General features: G+C 47.7%; 1 protein-coding gene across 2 annotated transcripts in view; it reads right to left on the reverse strand.

The window, feature by feature from the left end:
• Positions 1-24,588, reverse strand: part of LOC141231210 (uncharacterized) — a 178,831-nt gene that overhangs the window by 107,172 nt on the left and 47,071 nt on the right. The window contains exon 2 of one of the 2 annotated variants that reach the window (XR_012297667.1): positions 5,019-7,672. The exons of the other annotated variant lie outside the window; for it this stretch is intronic. The gene's annotated coding sequence lies outside the window, so the exon portion shown is untranslated. Of the gene's footprint in view, positions 1-5,018; positions 7,673-24,588 lie in introns of those variants that run through there. 2 annotated transcript variants of the gene reach the window in all.

Genomic DNA, 24,588 nt, shown 5'->3' on the forward strand with positions numbered 1-24,588 from the left:
CGGCTCTGAGGCGAGACGAGATCACACACGAACCATGCCTGGCTCATGTGCTTAACCTCGTGGTTCAGCGGTTTCTTAAATCGTACCCCGAGTTGCCAGATCTGCTTGTCAAAGTATGCCGTCTGTCAGCTCATTTTCGCAAGTCGGCTACAGCTTACGCCGCCCTTGCTGTGTTACAGCAGCGTTTACAGCTTCCGTCACACCGACTGGTGTGTGATGTCCCCACACGTTGGAACTCTACCCTCCACATGTTGCAAAGGATTTGTGAGCAGAAGAGAGCGGTTGTGAAGTACCAGCTGCAACAAGGCCGTCGATATTCAGGTCAGACTCCACACATAAGACCTCAGGAGTGGACCTGGATGTCTGACATATGTACAATCTTGACAAACTTTGAGGAGTCCACCAAGACGGTGAGTGGCTATGACGCCATCATTAGCATCAGCATTCCACTTGTCTGTCTTTTGCAACGCTTTCTGCAAATAATTAAAGAGGAGGCATTGCAGCCAGAGTATGATGAGATGGATCAAGAAGCCGTAGCGGTCGATTACACGCAGCCCAGCCTCATCTCATCCCAACGTGCATTGGGGGACAATGAGGGAGAGGAGGAGGAGGAGGAAGAACAGGAGCTTGTATCACGCACTGTAGACGGTAGTACCTGTACAACTGTCATACCGTCAGTTCAGCATGGGTGGCCTGAGGACGGGGGGGGGAGGAGGAGGAGGAGAGCATGGTCAGTCGTCATCTTGGTGAGGACACGGAAGTCTTGCCCGTTACCAGTCTGGCACGCATGGCTGACTTTATGTTATGCTGCCTTAACCGTGACCCTCGCGTTGTCAAACTGTTGGGTGACAGTCATTACTGGTTGGTGACACTTTTAGACCCCCCGCTACAAGGAGAACTTTCACTCTCTTATTCCTGAGGTGGAGAGGTCTGCAAAAATGGGGCAGTACCAGAAGGCCCTTGCTGCAGAACTGTTAAAAAAATTCGCATCTGAACACGCTAGCGGCAGAGGTCACAGTTCGTTGCCCAACCAAGGCGTACATGTAAGAGAGACGCAATTCCAATCCAGCAGAGGCAGGGGAACACTGTCAACGTTCTGGGACAGTTTTCTCAGACGCTCCCTTCGGACAGACCCTGAGGCACGGGGTACTCTCACAAGGAGTGGAAAGTTTCAAAAGATGGTGAGGGAGTACCTTGCCGACCGTACCAGGGTCCTCCGTGATTCCTCTGTGCCTTTTAATTTTTGGGTATCCAAGCTGGACACTTGGAATGAACTCGCTGTGTACGCCTTGGAGGTCCTGGCCTGCCCTGCCGCTAGCGTGTTATCGGAGCGTGTTTTTAGTGCCGCTGGGGGAATTATAACTGATAAGCGCACTCGCCTGTCAACTGACAATGCTGAAAAGCTGACCCTTATCAAAATGAACAAGGGCTGGATTGGGCAAAACTTCTCATAACCACCAAATGACAGCATAGTAACATAAAGTCAAATCCACTGTGTTATTTCGGGAGGTGTATTCACATGCACCGCTTCACACCCACACATGTGTATACGCTTCCTCGTTTCAGCTGTTTTATGTTCTTCTCCTTATCCTCAGCCTCCACCACCACTATACCACCAGGGTGACCGTGGTCCGTGTTGCCATTATTGAAAGTTCCTCCGCCCTTATTTTTGTCAGCTTTTGCTTGGAAGGCATAAGCAAAGACTGTGGGAGAACCACTCCCCTAAAATGGGAATAATATTTTTAAGATGCTGTACTGTATGGCTCTTGTAAGGGGCATTAAAACCGTCTTCTTAAGCTTCTGCGACCTCCGCCACTTTACGAAGGGGCATTAAAACCGTCTTGTTAAGCTACTGCGACCTCCACGTCTCTTCCGGGGGGGCATTAAAACCGTCTTGTTAAGCTACTGTGACCTCCACCACTTTTCCAAGGGGCATTAAAACCATCTTGTTAAGCTACTGTGACCTCCACCACTTTTCCAAGGGGCATTAAAACCGTCTTGTTAAGCTACTGTGACCTCCACGTCTCTTCCGAGGGGCATTAAAATCGTGTTGTTAAGCTACTGGGACCTCCACGTCTCTTCCGAGGGAAATTAAAACCGTCTTGTTAAGCTACTGCGACCTCCACGTCTGTTCCGAGGGGCATTAAATGCGTCTTGTTAAGCTACTGGGACCTCCACGTCTCTTACGAGGGGCATTAAAACAGTCTTGTTAAGCTACTGTGACCTCCAACACTTTTCCAAGGGGCATTAAAACCGTCTTGTTAAGCTACTGGGACCTCCACGTCTCTTCCGAGGGGCATTAAAACCATCTTGTTAAGAGCTGTGACCTCCACGTCTCTTCTGAGGGGCATTAAAACCGCCTTGTTTAGCTAATGGGACCTCCACGGTACTTCCGAGGGGCATTAAAACCGTCTTGTTAAGCTACTGTGACCTCCACCACTTTTCCAAGGGGCATTAAAACCGTCTTGTTAAGCTACTGGGACCTCCACGTCTCTTCCGAGGGGCATTAAAACGCTCTTCTTAAGCTACTGTGACCTCCACCACTTTTTCAAGGGGCATTAAAACCGTCTTGTTAAGCTACTGTGACCTCCACCACTTTTCCAAAGGGCATTAAAACCGTCCTGTCAAGCTACTGTGACCTCCACCACTTTTCCAAGGGGCATTAAAACCATCTTGTTAAGCTACTGTGACCTCCACCACCTTTCCAAGGGGCATTAAAATCGTCTTGTTAAGCTACTGTGACCTCCACGTCTCTTCCGAGGGGCATTAAAACCGTGTTGTTAAGCTACTGGGACCTCCACGTCTCTTCCGAGGGGCATTAAAACCGTCTTGTTAAGCTACTGCGACCTCCACGTCTGTTCCGAGGGGCATCAAAAGCGTCTTGTTAAGCTACTGTGACCTCCACCACTTTTCCAAGGGGCATTAAAACTGTCTTGTTAAGCTACTGTGACCTCCACCACTTTTCCAAGGGGCATTAAAACCGTCTTGTTAAGCTACTGGGACCTCCACGTCTCTTCCGAGGGGCATTAAAACTGTCTTGTTAAGAGATGTGACCTCCACGTCTCTTCCGAGGGGCATTAAAACCGTCTTGTTTAGCTACTAGGACCTCCACGTCTCTTCCGAGGGGCATTAAAACTGTCTTGTCAAGCTACTGTGACCTCCACCACTTTTCCAAGGGGCATTAAAACCGTCTTGTTAAGCTACTGTGACCTCCACCACTTTTCCAAGGGGCATTAAAACCGTCTTGTTAAGCTACTGGGACCTCCACGTCTCTTCCGAGGGGCATTAAAACCGTCTTGTTAAGAGATGTGACCTCCACGTCTCTTCCGAGGGGCATTAAAACCGTCTTGTTTAGCTACTAGGACCTCCACGTCTCTTCCGAGGGGCATTAAAACTGTCTTGTCAAGCTACTGTGACCTCCAACACTTTTCCAATGGGCATTAAAACCATCTTCTTAAGCTACTGTGACCTCCACGTCTCTTCAGAGGGGCATTAAAACCGTGTTGTTAAGCTACTCGGACCTCCACGTCTCTTCCGAGGGGCATTAAAACCGTCTTGTTAAGCTACTGCGACCTCCACGTCTGTTCCGAGGGGCATTAAAAGTGTCTTGTTAAGCTACTGGGACCTCCACGTCTCTTATGAGGGGCATTAAAACCGTCTTGTTAAGCTACTGTGACCTTCACCACTTTTCCTAGGGGCATTAAAACCGTCTTGTTAAGCTACTGGGACCTCCACGTCTCTTCCGAGGGGCATTAAAACCGTCTTGTTAAGAGCTGTGACCTCCACGTCTCTTCCGAGGGGCATTAAAACCGTCTAGTTTAACTACTGGGACTTCCACGTCTCTTCCGAGGGGCATTAAAACAGTCTTATTAAGCTACTGTGACCTCCACCACTTTTCCAAAGGGCATTAAAACGCCTTGCTAAGCTACTGGGACCTCCACGTGTCTTATGAGGGGCATTAAAACCATCTTGTTAAGCTACTGTGACTTCCACCACTTTTCCAAGGGGCATTAAAACCGTCTTGTTAAGCTACTGGGACCTCCACGTCTCTTCCGAGGGGCATTAAAACCATCTTGTTAAGAGCTGTGACCTCCACGTCTCTTCCGAGAGGCATTAAAACCGTCTTGTTTAGCTGCTGGGACCTCCACGTCTCTTCCGAGGGGCATTAAAACCGTCTTGTTAAGCTACTGTGACCTCCACCACTTTTCCAAGGGGCATTAAAACCGTCTTGTTAAGCTACTGGGACCTCCACGTCTCTTCCGAGGGGCATTAAAACGCTCTTGTTAAGCTACTGTGACCTCCACCACTTTTCCAAAGGGCATTAAAACCGTCTTGCTAAGCTACTGTGACCTCCACGTCTCTTCCGAGGGGCATTAAAACCATCTTGTTAAGCTCCTGGGTCCTCCACGTCTCCTCCGAGGGTCATTAAAAGCGTCTTGTTAAGCTACTGTGACCTCCACCACTTTTCCAAGGGGCATTAAAACCGTCTTTCTAAGCTACTGGGACCTCCACGTCTCTTCCGAGGGGCATTGAAACGCTCTTGTTAAGCTACTGTGACCTCCACCACTTTTCCAAGGGGCATTAAAACCGTCTTGTTAAGCTACTGTGACCTCCACCACTTTTCCAAGGAGCATTAAAACCGTCTTGTTAAGCTACTGGGACCTCCACGTCTCTTCCGAGGGGCATTAAAACCGTCTTGTTAAGAGCTGTGACCTCCACGTCTCTTCCGAGGGGCATTAAAACCGTCTTGTTTAGCTACTGGGACCTCCACGTCTCTTCCGAGGGGCATTAAAACCGTCTGGTCAAGCTACTGTGACCTCCACCACTTTTCCAAGGGGCATTAAAACCGTCTTCTTAAGCTACTGTTGTGAGGGTCGTGATGACATTCCACTCGTCCTCCAGTCACTCCAAATTCAAACTATGAGCATGGGTCAACCATTCAAAGAATGAGTCAGACAACAAGCTGGTTCAAACTCAGAGCACGCTCAAAAGACTACTACAGACAACGTTCTCAGCAATGTTCTGTATTTATTTTTTACATGCACAAACCTAAATACGCTACATAATGGGAGGGGATAGGGGTTGTCCGGAGCGGGGTAAGCCATGAAAGTCCAGTGTCTGGCCACTCCTGATTGGTCCACATCTCCTTATCTCAGTCTCTGGGCAGATATTGCAGCCGTCAGCTTATAATCTTGTTTCGTTTCTCTGAAATAAGTCTTGGCAACACTGGAACTGTCTTAGTTTAAGTTTCGATTTGAGTAATATGTAGCAAGGAAAGCTTATTGTTATATGACACAAAATGGTGGTTAGTACATAAGCAAAGCGTATAAAAGTATAAAAGTAGAGAAAATATATATATATTCTTTTTTACCCTGACATTCCCCCCTTAACACTAAGCTTTCCCTTGCTTCGGGGCCTTTAAGACTGTCCATGTGTGGGGAGAGGGGAGGTGGATTTCTTCACCCAATTATCTTAGACGCTGCCCCCTTATGGGACGCCCCCAGACAATCGAGCCCTACCCTAAATGACACATGGAGTTCTCCCAACTGACCCTAAACTAAATCTTTCAGTTGGACTCTGTCATGGGGGGTCTGGTCAGGCTTGTTCAAAGGAGTGTATTTCTCCATATCTTCCTTACTGGTATCATCATGTAACAGAGATGTGGTTTCTTGATTCAGAAAGGTCCCGGAGGTTGGAACAGCATTGGTTATAGCTTTCCTGTATAAGGGGACTATGCAGCATAGGACCACCAGGCCCAATACTAGTAGACCTCCTATCACTAAACAAGCTTGCTGGAGGAATCCCTTGACCCCCCCCAACCAACCTGAGAAGAAGGAGGTATCTACCCCTGCATTTGTCTTTACTTCTTCTGCCAGACTTGTTATCCTTCGAAGAGCTACTACGGTTTTTCCATTCACTCCTGAGTTCTGAGGAATGTATGTGCAGCATTCCTCCCCTATCATCCCACATACTCCACCTTTCTCAGCAAGAATCATATCTATTGCCAATCTATTTTGAAGAGTCATTCTTGTATTGGGCCCTAGTTCCTCAACTATGCCCTGGAAGGCATCTCTGCTGTAATTTATAAATCTCTGCTCAGTGTAATAGACATAATTTATCCAGTCTACATTTCTATTTATCTGTATGGTTGGAATGAGAGAAAGAAAACCCGCTATCACTTGATTCTGGGCCTTGTACTCGTCTGGGACCCCCCTCGGGACCCCTATAGAATCTATATAGACCTTAGGGTCCTCAGCATAACCGGAATGTAATTGCTCTAAACTTCTTTTCCGTCGGGACTCCTTGGGGATTGGGTCTGTGAGATCCCAGGGCAGAATTCTAAACTGCATGGCTAATTTTACTAGGGTACATTGTCCGGTCCAGGTGGTCGGAAGTCTGGACCTGAGTCGTCCGTCCCCACAAAGCCAATAAACATCATATATATATCTGGAGTGATTGCTTAACAGGTCAGTGTCTACAGTCTCGTTAGTCTGACAGAAGCCGTCTTCAAAGATTCCTAGAGAAGGACCGGTGGAATTATCAGGGGAATAACAAGTGTAGTTATCTTTGGTTATTATTATATCACCCGGGGTTCGAATTTTAGCCTTGGAGCTAACCAGGGGAATATATTCAGGACAGGAGCTACCTTTTAGTTTTTTCAGCAATCCCAATAAACAGAGGGTGTTATTATTGTCAGCAGGGAAAGCATGGGTGTACAGATGAGTATTAGCGGCTGCACAAGCTACACAGCCTTCAGATATATTTTGGGCTCGGACGTTATACCGTACCCATTCTAGCCATAGATTCTTCCGAGGATTCACTTGAGTCTCCATGGAAAAAACATCCTCCCATTTGAGTCTTGGGATTGGGATTACTTCTGTCAGAATTCTTTGTAACGCCTCCCCCCCCATGGGCAGACGTGCAAGGGGGGGGGCCTGCGTGGGTTTTGTTTTTATATCTTTCAACTCTATTATTCCTTGTTTGGGATTTATGAAGCCATTGTAACTGCTTAAAACATATTTTCCTAAATCTCCCGACTGGGGGTTTTCTAAATTCAAATATAAAGGGAAACACCTCTTATCCCATGAGCATTTTGGCTTGTGCGGTGGTCGCTCCTTGTTTATAAACCCCGTGCTTAAAGTCATTCGAGTCAACAGAGACCTCCCCTCTCTATCCTTACTGTTTATAGCTTCCTTTGGTTTGTATCCCCAGTCCGTGTCTCCCGTGTTCCACCCCACATCTGACCAATAGTAGCAGTATTCATTTCCCAGACGGGTTACACAGAGATAGAATGTTCCTCGGGCATAGGCATCATACGAGTTCCAGGTCATTTCAGCACAATTTACTGTATTACAAAAATCAAATTGATAAGTCTGGGTCTCTGCTTCAGTATCCACCCAGAAAGTGGTGGCCGCCCAGCTCGGGATGGGCAGTAGGCACATGGAAAGGATATGGAAAAAAGTGACCATCTTCTATGGGCTCGTTCTATCTCGCTTGCAATGGGAAGCGTGGATCCAAGTGCCTTTTCCTTTGAGTTTCAGAGCCGTCGGGGTGGTGAGAAGCACAGTGTACGGTCCCTCGAACCGCGGCTGGAGGCAGTCTTTCCGGACAAACTTTTTCACATACACCAGATCGCCTGGGATGAAATCATGTACTGCATCACCTGTAGATTCTGGGAGAGAAGCAGATACTGTAGAGCGGGTGTTAGTCAATTCTCTAGACAGAGCAATCACAAATTATACTACTCTATCATTTGTTTCGGACAATTCTTGGGGCCTAATCTCTCCTATCTTGGGCGGGGCCCCAAACAGAATTTCGTAGGGAGTTAGCCCATGTTTAGCTTGTGGGGTGTGTCTGATATGATACAGTACTATGGGGAGTAGGTCGGGCCAGGGGAGGGGATGATCTTGGGTCATTTTCAAGAGCTGGGTCTTGAGTGTGGAGTTCATCCTTTCCACTTTGCCTGAACTGGCAGGATGGTATGGAGTGTGGAGGCCCAAATCTGTTCCCAACATGTTCCAGAGTTCTTTGTAGATATTTGCTGTGAAAGCTGGTCCTTGATCCGATTCTATGACTTGGGGAACTCCAAATCTGCAGGCAATTTCGGTGATCAGTTTCTTGGCTGTGACTTTAGCAGTCATGTTGACAACCGGGTAGGCCTCGGGCCAGGCTGAGAACATATCCACGGCTACCAAAACGTACTCGTATTTTCCCGCTTTAGGCATTTGGATATGGTCGACTTGTATTCTCTGCCAAGGGTAGTCTGGTTTAGCCAGGTGTTGAAGAGGGACCCGTGCCGTACACGTTGGGTTGCAGGTAGCGCAGACAGAGCAGGATTTTGAGTACGCAGTCACAGTGGAAGAGATTCCGGGTGCAAAGTACAGTTTCTTGATACATGCCAAGGCTTGATTCTTTCCTCTGTGTGTAGGCCCGTGAGCCCATGCTGCCACAGCTGAGTACATGCGTCTAGGCAAGCAAGGCTTCCCATCCACTTGGTAAAGAGTCGAGTTGACCTTTGAATTTTTGCGACCTGCCAGCACGGCTCCTGCCGCTTTCCATTGCTTGACTTCTTCAGTGGGGGTCTTCCTTTGTTCCTCACACAATTTTTCTTCAGGCATCCTGACCCCCCTGGATTCCACTCGTGTCTCCGCTGGACTTGTGTGATCTTCTGCCGGCTGTTCTTTGGCTCTTGCTCTAGTGAGCGCCACAGCTACGGTTTGCAGGGTTTCCCCCATCCCTTCTTCCTTTTCCTGCCACTTTGATGACACATTCTCCACTGCTGCAGTCTTGGCTGCTTGGTCAGCCAGGTGGTTGCCCCTGGCTTCCCTAGAATCTAGTCTTCCATGAGCCTTGACCTTGATAACAGTAACCTGAATGGGTAGTTCCAGGGCCTTCATTAGGGCCTTAATCCATGAGGCATGTTTCACTGGTGTACCTGCAGCTGTGATGAATCCTCTAGACTTCCACAAGAGTCCAAAATCGTTGCAAATTCCATGTCCATACCTGGAATCGGTATATATATTCGCCGTTGTTCCTGCTGCCAAGTGGCAGGCCTCTGTGAGAGCTACAAGTTCAGCTTCTTGTGCAGACATGTATGGTGGTAGAGCTTCAGCCTTGAGGACTGTTAGGTCTGTTGTGACAGCATATCCCGTGTGGAACTTCCCTTGAGGGTCTGCGAAACGGGTTCCATCAGTCCATAGGTGCAAGGCAGGGTCTGTGAGCGGATGTGCCACCATATTCTCTGGAGCAGAAGTCTCTTCCTGCAAAATTTTTATACAATCATGAGGTTCCACCAATGGACCTTCACCCTCTTCACCTTCCCCCCTAGAAGGTGGAAGCAAAGTGGCAGGGTTGATAGTCAGACATCTGGTAAATGTTATATTGGAGGGCAACAATAGGGAACACTGCAGCCGCAGGTGTCTTTGGTTGGTGAGATGTTTCGGAGATGTTTGTTGCAGAACAGCCGAGAGATCATGGCCAGCCTGTATAATTAGATCATGTCCAAGGACGATATCAGCTGACTTGTCAAGGAGAATGTGAGCAGCGTGGACCGCCTTAAGGCACGTGGGGGCAGTTCGGGCGACAGGGTCCAGGCGGGCTGAGTAGTAGCCCAAAGGCCGATATTTATGATCATAACGTTGTGCTAGAACTCCAGAGGCATGACCTTCCGATTCCGAGACAAAAAGGTGAAATGGCTGAGTATAGTCTGGTAAGCTCAAGGCCGGGGCAGAGACAACAGCCTGTTTAAGGCGGTCAAAACATAGTCTGTGTTGATGAGAAACACGTGGATCTTCGGCATGAAGCCAAACTGAGCCTTCATTCTTGAGACAGTCGTACAGAGGTTGCATGAGCTTTGAGGCATCAGGGATCCATTGCCTGCAGTAAGTGATGAGGCCAAGGAAAGTCTGCATAGCGGAATAGGTGGTTGGGAAGGTGATATCCATGATGGCTTGCTTTCTTTCTTCAGTCAGATGTCTAGCACCTTGTGAAATGCAATGTCTGAGGAAAATGACCTTGGGCAGACACCATTGGACTTTGCCTTTCGAGACTTTACAGTTAGCTGAGTGAAGAAACCAGAGAAGGGATGCTGACATCTCTGGCAAATTTTCTTCAGTGCCACAGAGTAAAAGATCATCCACATACTGTAGAAGGGTGACCTGAGGGTTCTCTTGAACCCATGGCTCCAGAATAGACTTCATAGAATGAGTGAATTGGTTAGGAGAGTTCTGGGCTCCTTGTGGAGTCCTGGTCCATGTAAACTGTGCTCCTTGAAAGGTGAAGGCAAAAAGAAACCACGAATCTTCGTGTAAGGGTATACTGAAGAAGGCGTTGGCCAGATCTAACACCGTAAACAAGGTGGCCGTTGGAGGCACCTGAGACAAAAGGGTGTTTGGGTTGGGTACCACTGGAGTTTCTAAAATGGTAGCTGCATTGACGGCTCTGAGATCCTGAACCAACCGGTATCTTGGAGACTCTCCCGGAGCGGTTTTCTTTTTTACAGGAAAGAGGGGTGTATTGCATGGAGATACACATCTGACAAGGACTCCTGATTCCAGGAGGGAAGCGACTTGGGTACTCAAGCTTTGTTCTTGTGCAGCCTTGAGGGGGTATTGTGGCAACCGTGGGTACCTATGTCCAGGCTTGAGGTGTACTCGGACCGGGGGAACCTGCAGGAGGCCGACGTCCTCTGGCCCACTGGACCACAGAGAGTGAGGGAACTGTGAGGTATCAAGAAGAGTGTGAGGTTGTATGGTCATCATCATGAGAGGGAAGGCTTTAAGAACACAGCGGTCTTCAGTCCCTTGTTCTGAATGAGGGTCCCGCAAAAGAAGCTCCATACCATGGTTTCCGAAGGTAATTGTTGCCTTCATCCGCTCTAAGAGATCGGCTCCCAACAGATTGACAGGGCAAGTTTCAGAGACCAAGAATCTTGTGAGTACTCCGGTGAACGGTCCTGCAGACACAGGGACTGTGAGTGGAGAGGAAATATGTTGGCCTTCCACCCCAACACAGGTGAGGGTATCCGGTGATAGGGATACAGAAGGAGGGAGCTGTGCAGAGGAAATGACAGATGTGGCCGCCCCAGTGTCCACCAGGAACTCCAGTGGTTGATGGTCCACCTGTAAAGTGACAGTCCCACAGGCGGCCGTGAGATGCGTAGCCGGGAAAGTGGACACTGGTTGACCGAGCCGTCATTGGCGTGGATGAGATGGTTCACGGGAAGGTCCATGGTTGTGTGGACCGTCATGAAATGAGCGGTCATGGTACTGTCTGCGGGTTGGACAGTCTCTGAGAATGTGATTAGGGTTACCACATTCCCAACACAGTATGCGTCCTTCAGAATTACGAGATTGTCTCTTGTCTCTAGGTGGCCCCCTGTCATTTCCTCTGTCTTGTCTTCTATATGTGGGAGGAGTATCATCACCTGTGCCTTTAACCATTACCCACTTGATTCCATGTTGGTTGCCAGGGGGTGGGTAACTTTCATGAGCTTGATATACCATGGCAGGAGCGGCTTTCTTCCTTGGCTTAGTATCCTTTTCCATTTTTAGCATTGATTTTTGGAAAGCTTTAACGATGTCCACCGCGTCGTTAAAGGAAGAAGAACGAATCTCAGGCCGTACTCTCAGGACTTCATCTCTGAGAGCGTCTTGTAGGCCATCTACTAGGGCCTGAACCAACAGGACGGCCTGCGTCTTGACGTGAGGACTGTATCCGAGATCCTCAAAATGCATGCTGAGTCTTGCAGCATATCTTTCCACTGATTCATCAGGGTCTTGTTGAACATCTTGTACAGATCCAGCTAGATCTGACAAGCGATCCTGAGCCCAGGCTTTTAACTGTTTCATGTATTCTAGGCCGGATTCATATGTACTAAGGGATCCTGCCTTTGTGGAATCCATGGCCTTTTCGATAGTAGGCAAGAAATATTCCTTGGCCTTCACAGATGTGATACCTGCTAAATCAGCCCAGGTTGCTCCATAAATGGCTCTGGTTGTGTCCAAGCGTCTAGCATACTGCATGGGAGATTTATCGGGATCAGGAAGCTTTGAGACCAGAGTGTCTACTTGTACTGGGGTAAAGGGTTGATATTTGATCATCCCTAAAGGTCCAGGAACTTGTTGAGGACCGGGCAGCGTCGCTTGTTCCTTGGTGGTGTTTGAGGCGGCCGCTAGGGAGGATTCTTCAGGCAACAGAACCGCATTGGGAATCGGTGTCGGGGAGGAGGTTGCCACTAGTAGCTCAAGGGCCAAAGGCATAGCAACATGAACTGCTGGACTACGGACACAGACAATGCGTATTGAGTCCAATCCGTGAGGGAGGGTTTCTATGCCTTCCTTGAGGGCCAGTACGTGTTCCTTCATGCACGGCCCGAGTGGGTAGCCGAAAATTCCAGAAGATATGAGTGGTATCGCTAAAGTGCGTCTGGGCATATCCTGATGGCTCAATTTTCCTGCATGAAGGAGTACTGAACGGATGGTAGATGCGAGAGTGGAACGTGACTCTTCAGGGTTCCGGGAGTCATAAATAGGACCCACTGCATGTATGATGACATCAGCGGGCAGTTTACCCGCACGGGTGACTAAGGTCTGGCCTTGTGAAAGCTCTCCGTTTTCGGCTAAGTGAGCCTGGCATTCTGCAGCCAGAGTAGAACCAGCAGCAAGGGAAATTTTGCGAGCCAATCCTCCAACATGGCTCATACAGGTGTTTGCAGGGTTGACTATGGCCCCCACCCGATGTGTAAGGATGTCACCATAGCCTATTGACAGAGTGACAGGGCGTCCTGATGGGTCTACTAGATTACGGGAGCGGCAGGGGTCCCAAACTTCTGAGAGGCTGGGGGTGGTGTTCTTTCAGCAGTTGCTTGGAGCAAGGGCCGGAGTACGGGTAATGGATGTGGGGTGGAGGATGCCATAGGAGACGTATGGGGTAAAGGAGGGGGGGCTGGAGTATCTTGAGCCCATCCCTCATCTGGCTCCGTATCGTCTCGAGTAACAGTATGTTGGCGAAGGGAGAGCAGTCTGGCCTGAAATTCTGGGGAGTTGAGGAGGATATCCCCAGGGTTGTGGGTGACTCCCATAGGAAACAGGGGAAGCGTCTCAGCATCGTGGACTGGAGCAGAGGGTGTCACATTAGTTTCAGATGGGTGCTCTGGGACTGCGGGCTTTTCCACCAGTGCTGGTGGCTGGTAATATGCACCGGATGGATCTAGTAGTGGATATAGGCCGGATTGGGGCTTTCCGGGCCTCCCACAACAAGTAAGAGGTGTAGCAAGATGGCCGTGGGAGGGAGGAGTTAGAGTGGGAGTGGGAATGTTCTTGGAGGCAGGAAAAGGTGTAGTAAGATGGCCGTTGGAGGGAGGAGTTAGAGTGGGAGTGGGAATGTTCTTAGAGGCAGGCTGGGCATCGTGCCATGGGCGGCCCGCCCCACAGACACAGCAGAACTCCGCCCAAGGTGGGTTTTGCTCTCCACACACCCGACACGTCCACCCCTCCGGTGATTTGTTGTTGGCACCATTATAGGGCGGTGGCTGAGGGCTCGGTGTAGTGACAGGCATCAAAGGTGCAACGGCCATTTTGGGGGCACATAACAAATCACAGTCTGCAGCTTTCATGTATCCGAACAAAGGCTCGGCATTCTCTGTCCCCCCCACACCATCCACTTCTTTCCAGCCTTCAGACTTCAAATCACTCACTACTCTAAGATGTGCTTGAGCCTGGTGCAGAAGTCCTAAATCACTCAACTTTCCCTTTCTCTGTGTGACGCATTCTTTCCAAACTGAAGGCTGGAGCCTGCCTGTACTAGATAAGCCTATCAATTTATACAAATTCTTAACATTCCTAACAGCCTTCTTGCCTTCCCGTGACTCTACTAATTGGATAACCCCCACAGCACCGTCCGGCAACTTGTGAAGTCTCTCAGATTTGAATATACGCAACATTTTCTTATAGAATGCAATGATCTGTCGCGACTCAGATCACTGGTGCAGTCCACAGGTCGCCACTCCTCAGTGTAGAGCACACCTCAATACACTGATGAGATAGAGAGACACCTCAATCTAACTCCTTTCCTAGCCTTGAATGGCGACTTTACAGTGCGACTCACCACGGCACCCTGACTACAGGTCACCACCCGTCAGTGTAGAGACACCTCAATACACTGTTGAGATAGAGAGACACCTCGATCTATCTCCTTTCCTACCACAGCACCACCCGACAGTGTAGAGACACCTCAATACACTGTTGAGATAGAGAGACACCTCGATCTATCTCCTTTCCTACCACAGCACCACCCGACAGTGTAGAGACACCTCAATACACTGTTTCTTAACCTTGACTTTATAGCAGTCTCTGTGTTAGACGAAGAGCACTCCTCAATTCGTCACAGATTCTTTCTCCCTTACACTACAATTCAGGAATGCTTTGAAACCTCGACTATCAATCACGGGAGGCAGCTATATAAAGAGAGTTCAGTGACCGGAGGAGGAGGAGGAGATGGTGTTCACACGAGCACGTGCAGGCATGCGACGTCACTCGTTTTAACACTTGCTGGTTCAGGACGTGGTGCGGGACGCCTGAGGTCTCACCACTCGACCGATCACCCACCCAGATCCAACCTGACAGCCCCACAGAAACCACTGCGGCTGACACACAGGCAAGTGAAACATATATATTATATATATCTCAACTTACTGTGTTCGAAGGAGGTTGATCAGGCCTCAAATTCAGCCACCGTGGTCACCACCAGGGAAGTCAGCAATATGGGTCCGGGAGGGCGGCGTACCGCTAGCCACGCCCCACGTTGGGCGCCATTTGTGAGGGTCGTGATGACATTCCACTCGTCCTCCAGTCACTCCAAATTCAAACTATGAGCATGGGTCAACCATTCAAAGAATGAGTCAGACAACAAGCTGGTTCAAACTCAGAGCACGCTCAAAAGACTACTACAGACAACGTTCTCAGCAATGTTCTGTATTTATTTTTTACATGCACAAACCTAAATACACTACATAATGGGAGGGGATAGGGGTTGTCCGGAGCGGGGTAAGCCATGAAAGTCCAGTGTCTGGCCACTCCTGATTGGTCCACATCTCCTTATCTCAGTCTCTGGGCAGATATTGCAGCCGTCAGCTTATAATCTTGTTTCGTTTCTCTGAAATAAGTCTTGGCAACACTGGAACTGTCTTAGTTTAAGTTTCGATTTGAGTAATATGTAGCAAGGAAAGCTTATTGTTATATGACACAAAATGGTGGTTAGTACATAAGCAAAGCGTATAAAAGTATAAAAGTAGAGAAAATATATATATATTCTTTTTTACCCTGACACTGTGACCTCCACGTCTCTTCAGAGGGGCATTAAAACCGTCTTGTTAAGCTACTGGGACCTCCACGTCTCTTACGAGGGGCATTAAAACTGTCTTGTTAAGCTACTGGGACCTCCATGTGTCTTCCGAGGGGCATTAAAACCGTCTTGTTAAGAGCTGTGACCTCCACGTCTCTTCCGAGGGGCATTAAAACCGTCTTGTTTAGCTACTGGGACCTCCACGTCTCTTCCGAGGGGCATTAAGACCGTCTTGTTAAGCTACTGTGACCTCCACCACTTTTCCAAGGGGCATTAAAACCGTCTTGTTAAGCTACTGGGACCTCCACGTCTCTTCCGAGGGGCATTAAAACGCTCTTGTTAAGCTACTGTGACCTCCACCACTTTTCCAAGGGGCATTAAAATCGTTTTGCTAAGCTACTGTGACCTCCACGTCTCTTCCGAGGGGCATTAAAACCATCTTGTTAAGCTCCTGGGCCCTCCACGTCTCCTCCGAGGGTCATTAAAACCGTCTTGTTAAGCTACTGTGACCTCCACCACTTTTCCAAGGGGCATTAAAACCGTCTTGCTAAGCTACTGGGACCTCCACGTCTCTTCCGAGGGTCATTGAAACGCCCTTGTTAAGCTACTGTGACGTCCACCACTTTTGCAAGAGGCATAAAAACCGTCTTGTTAAGCTACTGTGACCTCCACCACTTTTCCAAGGGGCATTAAAACCGTCTTGTTAAGCTACTGTGACCTCCACGTCTCTTCCGAGGGGCATTAAAACCATCTTGATAAGCTACTGGGCCCTCCACGTCTCCTCCGAGGGGCATTAAAACCGTCTTGTTAAGCTACTGTGACCTCCACCACTTTTCCAAGGGGCATTAAAACTGTCTTGTTAAGCTACTGTGACCTCCACCACTTTTCCAAGGGGCATTAAAACCGTCTTGTTAAGCTACTGGGACCTCCACGTCTCTTCCGAGGGGCATTAAAACCGTCTTGTTAAGAGCTGTGACCTCCACGTCTCTTCCGAGGGGCATTAAAACCGTCTTGTTTAGCTACTGGGACCTCCACGTCTCTTCCGAGGGGCATTAAAACCGTCTGGTCAAGCTACTGTGACCTCCACCACTTTTCCAAGGGGCATTAAAACCGTCTTCTTAAGCTACTGTGACCTCCACGTCTCTTCAGAGGGGCATTAAAACCGTCTTGTTAAGCTACTGGGACCTCCATGTCTCTTACGAGGGGCATTAAAACTGTCTTGTTAAGCTACTGGGACCTCCATGTCTCTTCCGAGGGGCATTAAAACCGTCTTGTTAAGAGCTGTGACCTCCACGTCTTTTCCGAGGGGCATTAAAACCGTCTTGTTTAGCTACTGGGACCTCCACGTCTCTTCCGAGGGGCATTAAAACCATCTTGTTAAGCTACTGTGACCTCCACCACTTTTCCAAGGGGCATTAAAACCGTCTTGTTAAGCTACTGGGCCCTCCACGTCTCCTCCGAGGGTCATTAAAACCGTCTTGTTAAGCTACTGTGACCTCCACCACTTTTCCAAGGGGCATTAAAACCGTCTTGCTAAGCTACTGGGACCTCCACGTCTCTTCCGAGGGGCATTGAAACACTCTTGTTAAGCTACTGTGACGTCCACCACTTTTGCAAGAGGCATAAAAACCGTCTTGTTAAGCTACTGTGACCTCCACCACTTTTCCAAGGGGCATTAAAACCGTCTTGTTAAGCTACTGTGACCTGCACCACTTTTCCTTTTCCAAGGGGCATTAAAACCGTCTTGTTAAGCTACTGTGACCTCCACCACTTTTCCAAGGGGCATTAAAACCGTCTTGTTAAGCTACTGTGACCTCCAAGTCTCTTCCAAGGGGCATTAAAACCGTCTTGTTAAGCTACTGCGACCTCCACGTCTGTTCCGAGGGGCATTAAAAGCGTCTTGTTAAGCTACTGGGACCTCCACGTCTCTTACGAGGGGCATTAAAACCGTCTTGTTAAGCTACTGTGACCTCCACCACTTTTCCAAGGGGCATTAAAACCGTCTTGTTAAGCTACTGGGACCTCCACGTCTCTTCCGAAGGGCATTAAAACCGTCTTGTTAGGAGCTGTGACCTCCACGTCTCTTCCGAGGGGCATTAAAACCATCTTTTTAAGCTACTGTGACCTCCACCACTTTTCCAAGGGGCATTAAAACCGTCTTGTTAAGCTACTGGGACCTCCACGTCTCTTATGAGGGGCATTAAAACCGTCTTGTTAAGCTACTGTGACTTCCACCACTTTTCCAAGGGGCATTAAAACCATCTTGTTAAGCTACTGGGACCTCCACGTCTCTTCCGAGGGGCATTAAAACCGTCTTGTTAAGAGCTGTGACCTCCACGTCTCTTCCGAGGGGCATTAAAACCGTCTTGTTTAGCTACTGGGACCTCCATGTCTCTTCCGAGGGGCATTAAAACCATCTTGTTAAGCTACTGTGACTTCCACCACTTTTCCAAGGGGCATTAAAACCGTCTTGTTAAGCTACTAGGACCTCCACGTCTCTTCCGAGGGGCATTAAAACCGTCTTGTTAAGAGCTGTGACCTCCACGTCTCTTCCGAGGGGCATTAAAACCGTCTTGTTTAGCTACTGGGACCTCCACGTCTCTTCCGAGGGGCATTAAAACCGTCTTGTTAAGCTACTGTGACTTCCACCACTTTTCCAAGGGGCATTAAAACCGTCTTGTTAAGCTACTGGGACCTCCACGTCTCTTCCGAGGGGCATTAAAACCGTCTAGTTAAGAGCTGTGACCTCCACGTCTCTTCCGAGGGGCATTAAAACCGTCTTGTTTAGCTACTGGGACCTCCACGTCTCTTCCGAGGGGCATTAAAACGCTCTTGTTAAGCTACTGTGACCTCCACCACTTTTCCAAGGGGCATTAAAACCGTCTTGCTAAGCTACTGTGACCTCCAAGTCTCTTCCAAGGGGCATTAAAACCATCTTGTTAAGCTCCTGGGCCCTCCACGTCTCCTCCGAGGGTCATTAAAACCGTCTTGTTAAGCTACTGTGACCTCCACCACTTTTCCAAGGGGCATTAAAACCGTCTTGCTAAGCTACTGTGACCTCCACGTCTCTTCCAAGGGGCATTATATCCATCTCGTTAAGCTCTTGGGCCCTCCACGTCTCCTCCGAGGGTCATTAAAACCGTCTTGTTAAGCTACTGTGACCTCCACCACTTTTCCAAGGGGCATTAAAACCGTCTTGCTAAGCTACTGGGACCTCCACGTCTCTTCCGAGGGGCATTGAAACGCTCTTGTTAAGCTACTGTGACGTCCACCACTTTTGCAAGGGGCATTAAAACCGTCTTGTTAAGATACTGTGACCTCCACCACTTTTCCAAAGGGCTTTAAAACCACCTTGTTAAGCTACTGTGACCTCCACGTCTCTTCCGAGGGGCATTAAAACCATCTTGTTAAGCTACTGGGCCCTCCACGTCTCCTCCGAGGGGCATTAAAACCGTCTTGTTAAGCTACTCTGACCTCCACCACTTTTCCAAGGGGCATTAAAACTGTTTTGTTAAGCTACTGTGACCTCCACCACTTTTTCAAGGGGCATTAAAACCATCTTGTTAAGCTACTGTGACCTCCACGTCTCTTTCGAGGGGCATTAAAACCGTCTTGTTAAGCTATGCGACCTCCACCACTTTTCCAAGGGGCATTAAAACCATCTTGTTAAGCTACTGGGACCTCCTCGTCTCTTCCGAGGGGCATTAAAACTGTCTTGTTAAGCTACTGGGACCTCCAATTCTCTTCCGAGGGGCATTAAAACCGTCTTGTTAAGCTACTGTGACCGCCACCACTTTTCCAAGGAGCATTAAAACAGTCTTGTTAAGCTACTGTGACCTCCACCACTTTTCCAAGGGGCATTAAAACCGTCTTGTTAAGCTACTGTGACCTCCACGTCTCTTCCAAGGGGCATTAAAACCGTCTTGTTAAGCTACTGGGACCTCCACGTCTGTTCCGAGGGGCATTAAAAGCGTCTTGTTAAGCTACTGGGACCTTCACGTCTCTTCCGAGGGGTGTTAAAACCATCTTGTTAAGTTACTGTGACCTCCACCACTTTTCCAAGGGGCATTAAAACCATCTTGTTAAGCTACTGTGACCTCCACCACTTTTCCAAGGGGCATTAAAACCGTCTTGTTAAGCTACTGCGACCTCCACGTCTCTTCCGAGGGGCATTGAGACCTTCTTGTTAAGCTACTGGGACCTCCACATCTCTTCCGAGGGGCATTAAAACCGTCTTGTTAAGCTACTGTGACCTCCATGTCTCTTCCGAGGGGCATTAAAACCGTCTTGTTAAGCTACTGTGACCTCCACCACTTTTCCAAGGGGCATTAAAACCATCTTGTTAAGCTACTGGGACCTCCACGTCTCTTCCGAGGGGCATTAAAACCATCTTGTTAAGCTACTGTGACCTCCACCACTTTTCCAAGGGGCATTAAAACCATCTTGCTAAGCTACTTTGACCTCCAACACTTTTCCAAGGGGCATTAAAACCGTTTTGTTAAGCTACTGTGACCTCCATGTCTCTTCTGAGAGTCATTAAAACCGTCTTGTTAAGCTACTGGGACCTCCACGTCTCTTCCGAGGGGCATTAAAACCGTCTTGTTAAGCTACTGTGACCTCCACCACTTTTCCAAGGGGCATTAAAACCGTCTTATTAAGCTACTGGGACCTCCACCACTTTTCCAAGGGGCATTAGAACCTTCTTGTTAAGCTACTGTGACCTCCACCACTTTTCCAAGGGGCATTAAAACCATCTTGTTAAGCTACTGTGACCTCCACGTCTGTTCCGAGGGGCATTAAAACCAACTTGTTAAGCTACTGCGACCTCCACCACTTTTCCAAGGGGCATTAAAACCGTCTTATTAAGCTACTGCGGCCTCCACGTCTCTTCCGAGGGGCATTAAAACCGTCTTGTTAAGCTACTGCGACCTCCACGACTCCTCCAACGGGCATTGCATTTCCTGCTAATTTTAGTCAGCTTTTGCTTTTCAATGCATAGGCGAACACTAAGGGAGACCCACTCCTCAATAATGGGTAGAAGATTTTTAGTACGCTGTAATCCACGTCTGTTTCAATTGGCATTGCAGTTCCTCATAATTTTTGGAAAACCTTCCATTCACTGCTTAGACCAACAGTGCACAGGAGACCCGGTTGCTATAAATGGAAAAAAAGGTTTAGTTAAGGCCCTCTGACCTCCATGTCACTTCCAAGGGGCATTGGAGTGCCTCGCAATTTTTGTCAGGCATTGGACTCTCTGTATGCCCTATAACTGTGAAGCTTAACTGCTCCTTTTGGTATTCAAACATATCCTACAAGACATGTGTGGTTGACTGGCCTGATATTGATGTGAATGGTCCCTGTTCCTCCTGCTCTTTCTCCTCTGCCACCACCTCATCTATCATTTATCACCCGAAGCTTTGTTTTACCAGGAGTCATAGAACTGGGATAGTAGCAGGAAAACATCCAGCAATCCTGGGAGGAGGTTTGGATATGCGCCAAAACGCTGACCACCTCAGGCCTAGCCGCTACTACATACATGCGCTTGCATTCCAAGAAAACAAAGCAGATGCTAACTTCTATCATCATCATGCTCCTCACCTTGGCACTTTTAACTCCCCTGATGGAGAAGCCAGGGCCCACCGAAGGAGTCTGGTTCTCTGGTGGGCTCGTCCAATGCTGCCCTAAAGCAAGCCAGGCTAAGAAAAGTGTGTGGGAAGGTAACAGGAGAAATAGGGGCGGCTGGGGACCATTTATGGACACCCGGCCGCCCTCAGGCGGCTGGGGACCGTGTGTGGACACCCGGCCGCGGAGCGGCTGGGGACCGAGTATGGACACCCGGCCGCCCCCTGGCGGCTGGGGACCGAGCGTGGACACCCGGTTGCCGGGCGGCTGGGGACTGAGTATGGATACCTCGCTGCCGAAGCAGCCATGAGGTAGTGGCCAGCTTCGGCCTCCTCCAAACTAAAAGGCCCCATTTCAAGTGAAAGCTAGCAGTATGGTATTGCAGCCTGCAGGTGGGTGGGTGGTTGGTTGGCTGCATATTTGCGCTTGCATTGCAAGGAATGGGGGAGGTACAATTGAACACTGCCTTGGGACAAGGACTTGCACGGGGATAGTTGCAAGTCTGCATCTTCTGATGCGGCAAGGATCACTTCTGATGGGCACACTTTTAGGCAGTGACCTGGGTGTCAGAGATGCTTCCAGGGGTCTTCCGAATGCTGTTCCCATGTCTTTTCAGCACTGTATGCATGTGTCACACAGCACATGGCCAGATAAGGTTGTAAAATGTTAAAATTACATTTCCCGGTGAATGCATTTGTCACGGTTGAAAGCAATACAAAAGTGCAAAAACGCATAAAATATGCTACTTGTGTACATAGCCAAAGGTGTGGAGGAGTATTTTTTTGTGGGGTTATTTATTTTACCTTATACACAAGTCTTTACCCTGGAAAGGAACTTCCTTAACATATTTCACAGGAAGGCAGTTTCAATTTCGTTTTTGTACGTTTTATTGTGAGCCCGTAAAAGTGGCTTAATACCTCTGATCACATTGTTGACAGCAGTGACCTAGGGGTTAGATATGCTTCCTGGGGCGATCCCCATGCTGTCCCCATGTCATTTGAGCACTGTCACTATCATTTTGGGCACTTGTTAGGCTTTTAAAAGACTGCCGGGGGTGCCGCCGCAAAAATGCTCGGGTCTCTCATAGACTAACATTGGGCTCGTTGCTTGAGTCGAGCACCCGAGTATCACGGGTAGCTCGGCCCGAGCTTCGAGCACCCGAGCATTTTAGTGCTCGCTCAACACTGCTCTTAATCTGTAAAATTGCGAGAGCATCTCCTGGGTACAGCGCCCTCTTCAGGTCATCCTCAATATTTTCAATAGAATTTAGGTCTGGGTTCTGGCTGGGTCATTCCGAAACTGTGATCTTCTTTTGGCAAAGCTATTCTTTTGTTCATAAGGAGTATGGTTAGGGTCATTGTTGTGCTGAAAGTTAAAATTCCTCTTCATCTTCAACTTTTATCTGCAGCCTGTAGTTTTGTTGTTGCAAAATTGACTGATATTTGGAATTGTTGATAATTTCTTCTACCATGACTAAAGCCTCAGTTTCAATTGCTAAAAAACAGCCCCAAAGCACAATGCTGCCTCCATCATGCTTCACTGTGGATATGTGCTCTTTTGATGATGTGCAGAGTTGGATTTATGCCAAAAATTCCTTTTGGAATTATGGCCAAAAAGCTCAACTTTGGTCTCATCAGACCATAACATGTTTTACCACATCCATTTGGGAGACTTGATGTAGGTTTTGGCAAAACAGGGCTAGGATATTTTTCTTTGTAAGAAAAGACTTTCATCTTGCCTCTCTACCCCACAGGCCTGACATATGAAGAATATGGGAGATTTTTGGCACATGCAGAACTCGTCCAATATTTGCTAGAAATTCCTACAGCTCCTTTAATGTTGCTGTAGGCCCCTTGGTAGGATGTAGGCCTCTTGTAGGAAGGATATCCAGTTCTAGGTAATGTCACAGTTCTTCCATATTTAAACCACTTTTTGATGACCATGTTCATAGTATTCCATGGTATATCTAATATCTTAGAAAAAAAATTCCACTCTTCTCCTGACTGATAACTTTCAATAATGAATCCCTTTGTAGTGTTGTAAGCTGTTTAAATACCATGGATTTTGCTGTAAAATACTACTTTGAAAATGTCAGGAGACTCCTACTAGAACAGTTAAACTTTATATGGGGTTAATCAGAAACACTTTAAATGATCTCAGCGGTGTACTGACTTCAAATGCGATTGGTTAATTGTGAACACTACAACATTACTAATTATAAAAGGGTGTTCAAGCTTATGCAACCTCATTATTTTAGATTTTTAATTTTATTCCACCCTCCCCCTCCATCAAAATGATTTCATTTGGTTTCTCATTAAATTTGTACAGGTGACAGTAAGACTATGTGCGCACGTTGAGTATTTGGTTGCAGAAATTTCTGCAAGGTTTCTGCATCTCTTGGCAGCAAAAACGTTGCAGAAAAAATCTGCATTTTGCAGCGATTTTGATGCGTTTTTGCATGCATTTTTGTACAGCAATGAATGCTTTTTGTAGCTAAATAAAGATATTTGAAAAAAGAAACGAGGGAGATAGCTTTAGACCTTGGATTACCATTGGACCTGGGGTGAGTATATTGGTTAATTTAAATGATTAAATAATGTGTCAGTTGTATTTCAAATAAAATGTTTTATTTTCGGTGTGTTTGTTTATTTAACTCTTTACTTACAGCTTTAGTAATGAGGGTGTCTGGTTGACACTTCTTCATCACTAAACCTAGCGACACCTAATCCCATTACCCCTAATCTCATTCAAATATGAAGTATCATTTCTGGGGCAGCTGGTGGCTGCTATTTTTAGCCTAGGAAGGGGCAATTAGGCCAAGATATTATCTGGCTATTATTAACAGCTCACAGCTGTGTGGTTAGCTGCTGCATTCCCATGATCAGCAACCAGCAGCGCTTTGGACACAGCGTATTTTCACTACGTCCAAAATGTTGCGTTCTAATGCCGCACTTGTTTTGTCAGTACATGTGGATACACCACATGTAATGACATTTCAATCGGTCAAAATCTGTAGCGGAGTCTAGTGTCTCCGCTACAGAAATTGACATGCTGCTGGTGAATTTACGCAGCATCAAAAACAAGCACAGTAGGCATGGGATTTCTTATAAATGAAATAAAATGAAGAATTAAATTTAAAAAAATGGGGTGGGCTCCTGCATCATTTTGATAACCATCGGAGGGAAAGCCTACCACTGGGGGCTCATATTACTAGCCAGGGAAGGGACCATTAGACAAAGATGCTCCCTGGCTATTAGTAACACTCCACAGCTTCATGTCAGCCTTGTATTGGCAGCTGACATGAAGCCCAGGTTAGTAATGGAGAGGTGTCTATAAGACAACCCCATTACTAACCCCATAGAAAAGGTTTTTAAATAAACACACGGCCTGAAAAAAATCCTTTATTTGAAATAAAAGTCCACACAGTTTTAATCTTTCATTTAAAAATAAAAAATGCAGTATACTCACATAACGCCTAATCCGCTGAAGCCAATGTCCCCTGTAAAAAAGCAGAAAATAATAAACAACAAAAATACTCACCTAACACCTAATCCACTGAAGCCATTGTCATCGGTAAAGCAATCACTGATGTGACTGTTCTAGAGGACAGCACTCTATACACTG

The sequence above is a fragment of the Phyllobates terribilis genome, unplaced genomic scaffold (genome assembly GCF_046119375.1).
Source record: "Phyllobates terribilis strain yellow unplaced genomic scaffold, ASM4611937v1 Scaffold_2__4_contigs__length_985480577, whole genome shotgun sequence".
In the NCBI taxonomy this organism is placed as follows: Eukaryota; Metazoa; Chordata; class Amphibia; order Anura; family Dendrobatidae; genus Phyllobates; species Phyllobates terribilis.